Source organism: Musa acuminata, chromosome BXJ2-5, assembly GCF_036884655.1.
Source record: "Musa acuminata AAA Group cultivar baxijiao chromosome BXJ2-5, Cavendish_Baxijiao_AAA, whole genome shotgun sequence".
Lineage (NCBI taxonomy): Eukaryota > Viridiplantae > Streptophyta > Magnoliopsida > Zingiberales > Musaceae > Musa > Musa acuminata.
Window position 1 is genome coordinate 38,345,525 of NC_088342.1, and position 8,126 is coordinate 38,353,650.

Below are 8,126 nucleotides of genomic sequence, written 5' to 3' on the forward strand. Positions count from 1 at the left end.
TTTGAAAGCTAAACATACTATATGAGAATTTCTCAAAAATATTTTTTTTTCTTTTTTGAGGATTCACCTTTATCTTATTGGCACATAAATTTGTTTGCGTGTGAATATCATATAAAGAATGCACGTAAAGGTTGAAACTACGGCAGGGGAACAATGCTATGACGTCGAGGGATTTGTAGTTGCCAAAGCTCAAGTCATGTCTATAACAAGTACATCGAAGATCATGATAACTGAATCACAACACAACCATGTCGTCAACCAGCTCGATGTACATGCAAAAACGCATGCACTGAAAAGTGCATACACAGAAAAAGATTAGAAAAATCCTCAGTAAATGTAATATATTTTCCATCAAGGAGTGATATAGAATCTGCAAGACAACAATGATGGACAGGAAACAACGCATGAGATTGCTTCTCGGACCAAAGCTTGAATATGATCCACACAGTTTTATCCAAACTCTGCGGATTGGCTTTTTGCCTGCCTGCATTCTGCGTGGAAATAATTCATTGGCAAAAGAAAAAGAAAAGTGTATGCGTTTTTGCGAGGAAACGAAGCACAGAATCTTCAATTACAGTTTTATGTTTGGTGTATACACAGGAAAGCATCCATGGTTTAGCATCGGTGACGACTCGGATCTATTAGCTTTCAGCAATCACACAAGAGGTGACAGATGGTGGACCTCCAGATTCTGTATTGCACTTGTTGCTCGAACATGATCTGGATGGCTCCCCCAGTGGTGCCAAGAGTTATCGAGTAGAAGCCATGATCATCCTTAGAAATGCCACCTTCCTTCAAATCCTCCATTGCATTAAATATCGTATCTGAAAAAGAAGTATATTAGAATGAGCATAAAATATCGATGCGTGCAGTAGCTTAATCTTTATACAGAGAGAATGACTAAAGCATTCTTGAAAGTCAACTTGTTTGAATCAGTTTCGCACAAAAATGTTGATATCCACAGAAGCACTTTTACAGGACGCCGGATGAGGTTGGCAGTATCTTACACTCTGTGTATGTGCTGATTACTCCACGAATGTGTTTCTTCCTTAATCTTACTGTAAGCTTATCACGCTTGAGGAAAATGTACACCAATCTTTGTCGAACTTTCCCTGCAAAACATCCACTCACGATGCAAGCCTAGTCATGGAATGTAATAAATAGTTCAGGAAAGATCATCGGAGCAAATGAATGCTTGCAGGTACGGTATCATGTCTGATGATGAGGATTTCGTCCTAGAGTTCATACCTTCAGGCATGCGGACAGGAAGTCGAGCACCTCTTGCAAGGGTCTTCTGGTCTTCTGATGCATGCCTACCAGCTGCTGCTCTCAGTTCGAGTGTGGCAGCTCCTCTTAAACCTACAGTAATTAACCTTTTTTTTATGATGTGAATTCATGGAATGCTACGTCTGAGTAGATATCTAGACAAGACTCCTCGAGTCATCTGTAGAAGAGGTCGTAAATGGTGCATTACATGTTGCAGTCAGCGTGACCATATCAGCTGAAGTTTTGGTCGCTAGGCCTGTACTGATGGCAGATGCAACACCCTCTCTGTTGGCCCCCACGGACTCGGCTGCTTCGGCGCACACAGTTGCGACCAAAGCTGCGGCAGAGGCAACCACAGCGTTCATCTTCTCATCCAAAGCCCCTCCTCCCCATGCCTGTCATGCTCGTGCTCTTTGCATTCGTTGGTTCCAACCTAGAATTGGCAGAGATGCCTGCGATGGCCGCAGCCAGCCTCGCGACGGAGAGTGCTGCATGGACTCGAGCCTCCCGGACTCGCACTTTCTCGTTTCTCTTCTCTCTGCATCCTCTGGACAAGCTGTTAAAGAGTTCCACACCCAACCATGCCTTCATTCGTCCAACGTTCATCTGTGCAATTTCGAAGAAATCACACTGTAACGAGACCGATGTGGCCTTGGCTTCATCTTCCCTCGTAAACATGCAGTAATGAGACAAAAGTATTTGAACGTGTTCTTTCCTCAGGACTTACCCAACCAAAGTGTAGTTGCTTGAGCTTTCCTGATCGCACAAGATTTCCAGTTGAAAGCAGTGTCTAAAGTGACCATGAGCAACAGAAGACAGTCAGCTAACTTACCCGAACTAGATGACCATCTAATTTACACAAGGGTGAGAGAGGTTCTTACCAGTGCTTGCTCCAATCTGGTTTTATCATCCTCCTCGAATTGGACAAGGCTTTCCTCTGTTTGCTGCTCCTGGAGCCCTTGGTCAAGCTCCCCGCCCTGCATCCAAGATTCAAACCACCCATGTGAATTGACATTCATGACAGCCATTGATGACTTGAATGTGCCAGGAATTGGTTTAGCATTTGATGCACCATGGGTAGCTGTGAAGGGCTTAATCATGGTGGAATGTGATCTCGGACACTAATTATTGGCTGCTCGAGAGATATGCATGGATCACTACCTATCGATGCATCCATCAAAACTCATTTTGACGATTCAGAGTTCAGATGTTCAACTGGCTGATCAGTATGACATATCAGCTTCGGTGAACGCTCAGCAGAATGATGATCGGCTACGGAGCTTCTCAACAAGGACAGAGCTAATAAGTATATGCCATATGTCCTCCTTGACATGCATCACCAAGCCAAGCCGTATGGTCCTCCTCTTTAAGCTTTCTCGGGTCTCACGTACTAAATTCCATATCTTCACGTCTCCAGAGACAAAAGTATAATAGACAGGGCGTGTAGTATGACTTCTGCCGAAGATAGTATATAACGAACATGGATTAGAATTAGCTCCTTTTACTACTTACGTTTGACCAAAGTATTTGAGAGAAATCCGAGGAAGATGGGCTCCAAGTTCTAGAGAGGAACTCCATGGCCTCGGTAGGACTTTTGAGGACCTCCGATGGACAATAATATGTCGACAGCTGTGACTTCTCCTTGAACAACTCGATCTGTCCTTGCTCCTCGAGTTTCTCCATTTTCTCATCCTGAAGTAGATTTAGAACAGCAGAATAATATTCAGAGTCAGATAGCCACAATTTAATCACATAACCGGTACATGTTTCTGCAAGAGTTCCATATGATCATTTGGGCTGTTCAAGTTTCAATCATCCGTGAGGCCAATGAGGGCCAAAAGACTTGCATTAAGGAATTTAAAACCAGATTTAGTTGACAAGTTTAAGAATTACTTTAATTCGATGTGCTAAGTCGGGCGAATACCATGAAGTAGGGAACTGAAGGATGTCTTGAGAATGACACTCTCTCTACTTTAGTTCCTCTTCTTGTTCTCTCCATCGTGAACCACTTTAATCTGTTCAGGAAGCAGATACAGAGCAAAAGGAGACAGAAACTTCATTCATTGCATATACTAAGTAGCTTTTCTGATGATATGTTCAGTTCATCAAATGTCAGACAAAGCCAGTGAGCTAAAAATCACTTATTCCTTGAGTAGAGTTTCCACTCCTCAAAAAAGTACAGGCATGCATGGTAAGTACAATAGAATCAAAGAAGTTCTTAGGAAAGAAAACAAGAGAAGAAGAAAAGCCCAAAGGCTAATAGGGTCATGAGAAACAAAAGTGTGCCATTTTAACAAAACGGAGGGGAGGTCTCCCCAAGCATGCAGTCATCACGAGAGCAAACACCATTCCATGAGTGTCAAGAGATGTCAGGCGATATGCAACAAGCTAAAAGTAGAAGGAACAAATCACTGATGCCAATATAAACCTGAGATGAAAATAATGGGAACTTACTCGAAATAGAAGGCCCAAGGAATGTGTCAAGAAGCTCTTTGCCTGACGCGTGCATCCTCGGAGCTGTTATGCACATTCTTAAAGAAGACTTCACGAGGAGGAAGGCACCAAACAACGTGACCCAAATGACTGATTAAACTATATGGCTTTAAAATTCTTTTGAGTACCATTTCAGAAAAGAATACCCAACTTCTCTTAAACTATTCTATATCTTGGAATTATCATTTGTGTGCAAATAACTAATCATCAAATTGGATCGTATCAGATCAACAACTTAACTCGTACAGAGTCATGTTCTTCACTTGTGATTGGCAAATGATATCCTCGGTATCAACATGCTCTTTTCTGTATCTTTTTCTTTTTTATTCTGAATCTTTTGTGGAAAGAAAGCAAGAGAGACCGCAGCAGCTGCTCAAAATAATAGAGCGAAGAAGCTAGTAGACTACAGCCATGGAGATATTAAAGCAGAAAGGAAAGCTAGGTAAAAATTGATGTAGATGGCCTTGCAAAAATATGCATTGGTGATTAGTCATATCACATTATTTTCTATGGAAATTTTTAATGAACAATGAAGACTAGTTCATGTCTATTATCCAACAAAAAAAAGCACTAATCGATGTAGAACTATCTTATGTTTTTGCATGTCTATCTCCTACCGGCATATGTCATCCTTGTTAGGTTTCCTAGCTCATACAGGAAGCATTCTTCATGGATCAATCACGCAATGTAGGAAGCATGAGTTACCTATAATCCTTCTCCTGGGGAAGCTTCTTTTAATGAGCATGTGCATCTGCAGTACCTCATCAGGAAGGAATGCAAGCAGTGCATCTCCATACCACGCAGCACAATTTTCACAATGGCGTGCGTCTAAATGGGTTGATTAGGCCCTAAGCAACTAATAATTGGGGCCACAGCACATGTTGATGCTCCCCAAGTGACACGATCATCCACGCCCCATCAGCTTGTGCCGTCATCTTTCTTGCTTGGTGCAGCACCTACTGTGCTGCTGTAAAGAGGGATGAGTTCTATCAGACAACCAGTACCAAGTTGACTAAATTAATATAAATCGACAAGGAAATTCTACTTCAGTTTGAGAAAAGCAAAAGCATTGTGACAGCTCTTCACGTGTGTAATGTTAGAGGAACTCTCGAAAGCAAATATTTCCTTCCCCGCTTGCATCCTGCAATGACGAGAACTAATGTTCTTGCTCTGTCACCGGCAATAGGCTGTTGGGCTGACAGCCCACGAATTCAGTTAATTAGTCGGCTTTAATAGTCCATAGCCCACCTCTCTTTTAATCTAATCTTCGATCTAATAAGGAAGGATGATGGCTGTGAAATTAGGGAGAAAAATTACAGCGACTAGGTAGAAAATTGCAAAAGCAACTTGATTCAGAAAATAAGAGAAAATGATAGAAAAACAAGAGAAGGAAATAGAAGAAGATAAGGACAACGCAGAGAGACTATTCTCAATCATCCAAGCAGTGTTCTCATCTTAGGTTAGATCAGATCTACAATAGATTCTTATTGTGGTTACTTGGGAAGAATTTGGATATTATGTACAGTGATGTAATCCTTATATCCCAGTTATTCTCTTGAGATTGTTACTTGGGTTTTGGGCAAAAGACTCCGAGATTTGTATATTCATTATTCTTATAATAGATTATCTCTCGTTTGCCCGATGATTTTTACCCTTCACGTTGGAGGGATTTTTCACGTAAATCTTAGTGTCCTATTTGATTGTGATTTTTATTTAATTCTGTTATGTATCATGGCTTGCTTATATTTGTTTGTATATAAAGTTTGTTCTCTCTTTTTATCTCATCAATTGGTTTCAGAGCAGGGTTTTGGTGATTTAATTTTTTGTGTTTGAACATGGAGGACGGTAGTGTTTCTCGCATGATTAGCTTGAATGGAAATAATTGGATGATATAAAAACCAAGAATAGAAAATCTCTTATATTGCAAAGATTTATATGGACCTTTGTAGGGGGATAGTACTGTTGGGAAGAAACCTGTTAATGCGGAATAATTCTTTCCCTCTTTGTGTATCAAAATAGGTTCCTCATCAAAATACCAACTTGATATTCAAATGCTAATATCAATCAGCACAGCATAAACAACAGAGCAATAAATCAATCACACAGTGAGACCAAATCTTTTTAACGTGGAAAACCCAATGTGGGAAAAACCACGGGACCGTAGTCCACCTCAAACTTCCACTATCAATAATGATGATAACAGGTTTACAGTAGATCTTCTCTAGAATAACTAGAGGATCAGAATAACATCAAGAACATAGATCTTGGCTCAAGAATACCATATCTTCATCACATAGGTGGATCTCCTCCAAAGAGAATTCTAGGTCTCACAGAGTGGATATCGCAGGAAAGTACCTTAGAGAGGGTAAACTGCAGATCAACACCGTTAGGATTGTAGAGTTTGCTGCAAGGATTCTCCACATAAAATTTGGGCCGAAACTGACAACGTTTGGCCACTGATCGTCAAGCAGAAAAACTCAGAAATCTTACTTTCTCTCTCTATTTCTCTCTCCTCTTTTCTCTCTGCACGCCGTCGCTGTTCACTGTGCACGTACACTGCACGCTGCACGCTGCTCTGCGTTTTTTTTTTCCCTGCATACCCTAATTTGCCTTACTTCACCTTAATTAGTGATTTGGGCTCAATAGGCCCAATTTGTCCAAGCCCACATATGGGCTGGACCCAACAATTCTCCCCCTCCAGCTCATATGGTGGGTTGTACCAAGCCCGCTCTCCGCCTACATGCTTCAAGCTTCTCCTTAGGCAAAGACTTTGTCAACATATCTGAACCATTATCATTGGTATGTACTTTTTCCAACTGTAATTCTTTCATCTCAAGGACATCACGAATCCAGTGATATCTCACATCAATATGCTTGGATCTAGAATGGTATGTTGAATTCTTGGAGAGGTGAATGGCGCTCTGACTGTCACAGTAAACAGTATATACTTCCTGTTTCAAGCCCAATTCCTGTAGAAACTTTTTCATCCATAAAGTTTCCTTACAGGCTTCAGTAACTGCTATGTATTCTGCTTCTGTGGTTGATAGAGCAACACACTTCTGTAACTTAGACTGTCAAGAGACTGCTCCTCCTGCAAATGTCATCAAGAATCCCGAAGTGGACTTCTTGGAATCAGTATCACCTGCCATGTCTGTATCTGTGTACCCTTCTAACACAGGTTCATCACTGCCAAAACATAAACACAACCTGGAAGTACCTCTTAGATATCTTAATATCCATTTCACTGCTGCCCAATGTTCCTTTCCAGGATTAGAGAGAAATCGGCTAATAACTCCAACTGCATGAGCTATATCTGGCCTAGTACAAACCATAGCATACATCAAACTGCCTACTGCAGATGAGTAAGGCACTCTGGATATTTCTTCTTTTTCTTTCTCACTTGTAGGACATTGTTTCGAACTCAGCTTGAAATGACCTCCAAGTGGGGAACAAACTGCTTTGGCTTTACTCATGTTGAATCTTTCAAGAGCCTTTTCAATGTAAGTCTCCTGAGATAGCCAAATCTTCCTTTTCTTCCTATCACGAAGAATCTTCATGCCAAGTATTTGTCTCACCGATCCTAAGTCTTTCATGGCAAAAGACTTACTTAGCTCTCTTTTAAGCTTTTCAATTTTTCCAACATCATGGCCAACAATCAACATATCATCAACATATAGCAGTAAAATAATAAAATCATCATCTGAAAATTTCTTCATAAACACACAATGATCAGATGTGGTTCTATCATACCCTTGGCTCATCATAAAGGAATCAAACTTCTTGTACCATTGTCTAGGTGCCTGTTTGAGTCCATATAAGCTTTTCCTAAGCTTACATACCAGATTTTCTTTTCCCTTGGCTTTGAAACCTTCTGGTTGCTCCATGTAAATTTCTTCTTCTAAGTCACCATGAAGAAATGCTGTTTTTACATCAAGTTGCTCAACTTCTAAATTCAAGCGGGCAGCCAAACCACGAACAACTCGGATAGAGGACATTTTCACAACCGGAGAAAATATTTCTTCAAAGTCAATACCTTTCTTCTGACTGAATCCTTTCACAACTAGTCGTGCCTTGTATCTTTGTTGTGAGCTATTGTTTTCAGTCTTCAATTTATAAACCCACTTATTCTTGAGAGCTTTCTTCTCTTTCGGCAGCTTTACCAAGTCATAGGTGTAGTTCTCAAGTAAGGATCTCATCTCTTCTTGCATGGCTTTAACCCACTCACTCTTATTCTCATGTAGAATAGCTTCTTGGTAAGTTTCTGGCTCTCCCCCGTCAATAAGCATAACATACTCATGTGGAGGATATCTGGTAGAGGGTTGTCGCTCTCTAGTGGATCTTCTCAATGGAATCTCAACTGGTGGTGG

General features: G+C 40.9%; 1 pseudogene; it reads right to left on the minus strand.

Moving 5' to 3' along the window:
* Positions 1 to 648: 648 nt before the first annotated feature.
* LOC135611564 (VAN3-binding protein-like) lies at positions 649 to 2,366 on the minus strand (annotated as a pseudogene).
* Between the last annotated feature and the right edge of the window lie 5,760 nt (positions 2,367 to 8,126).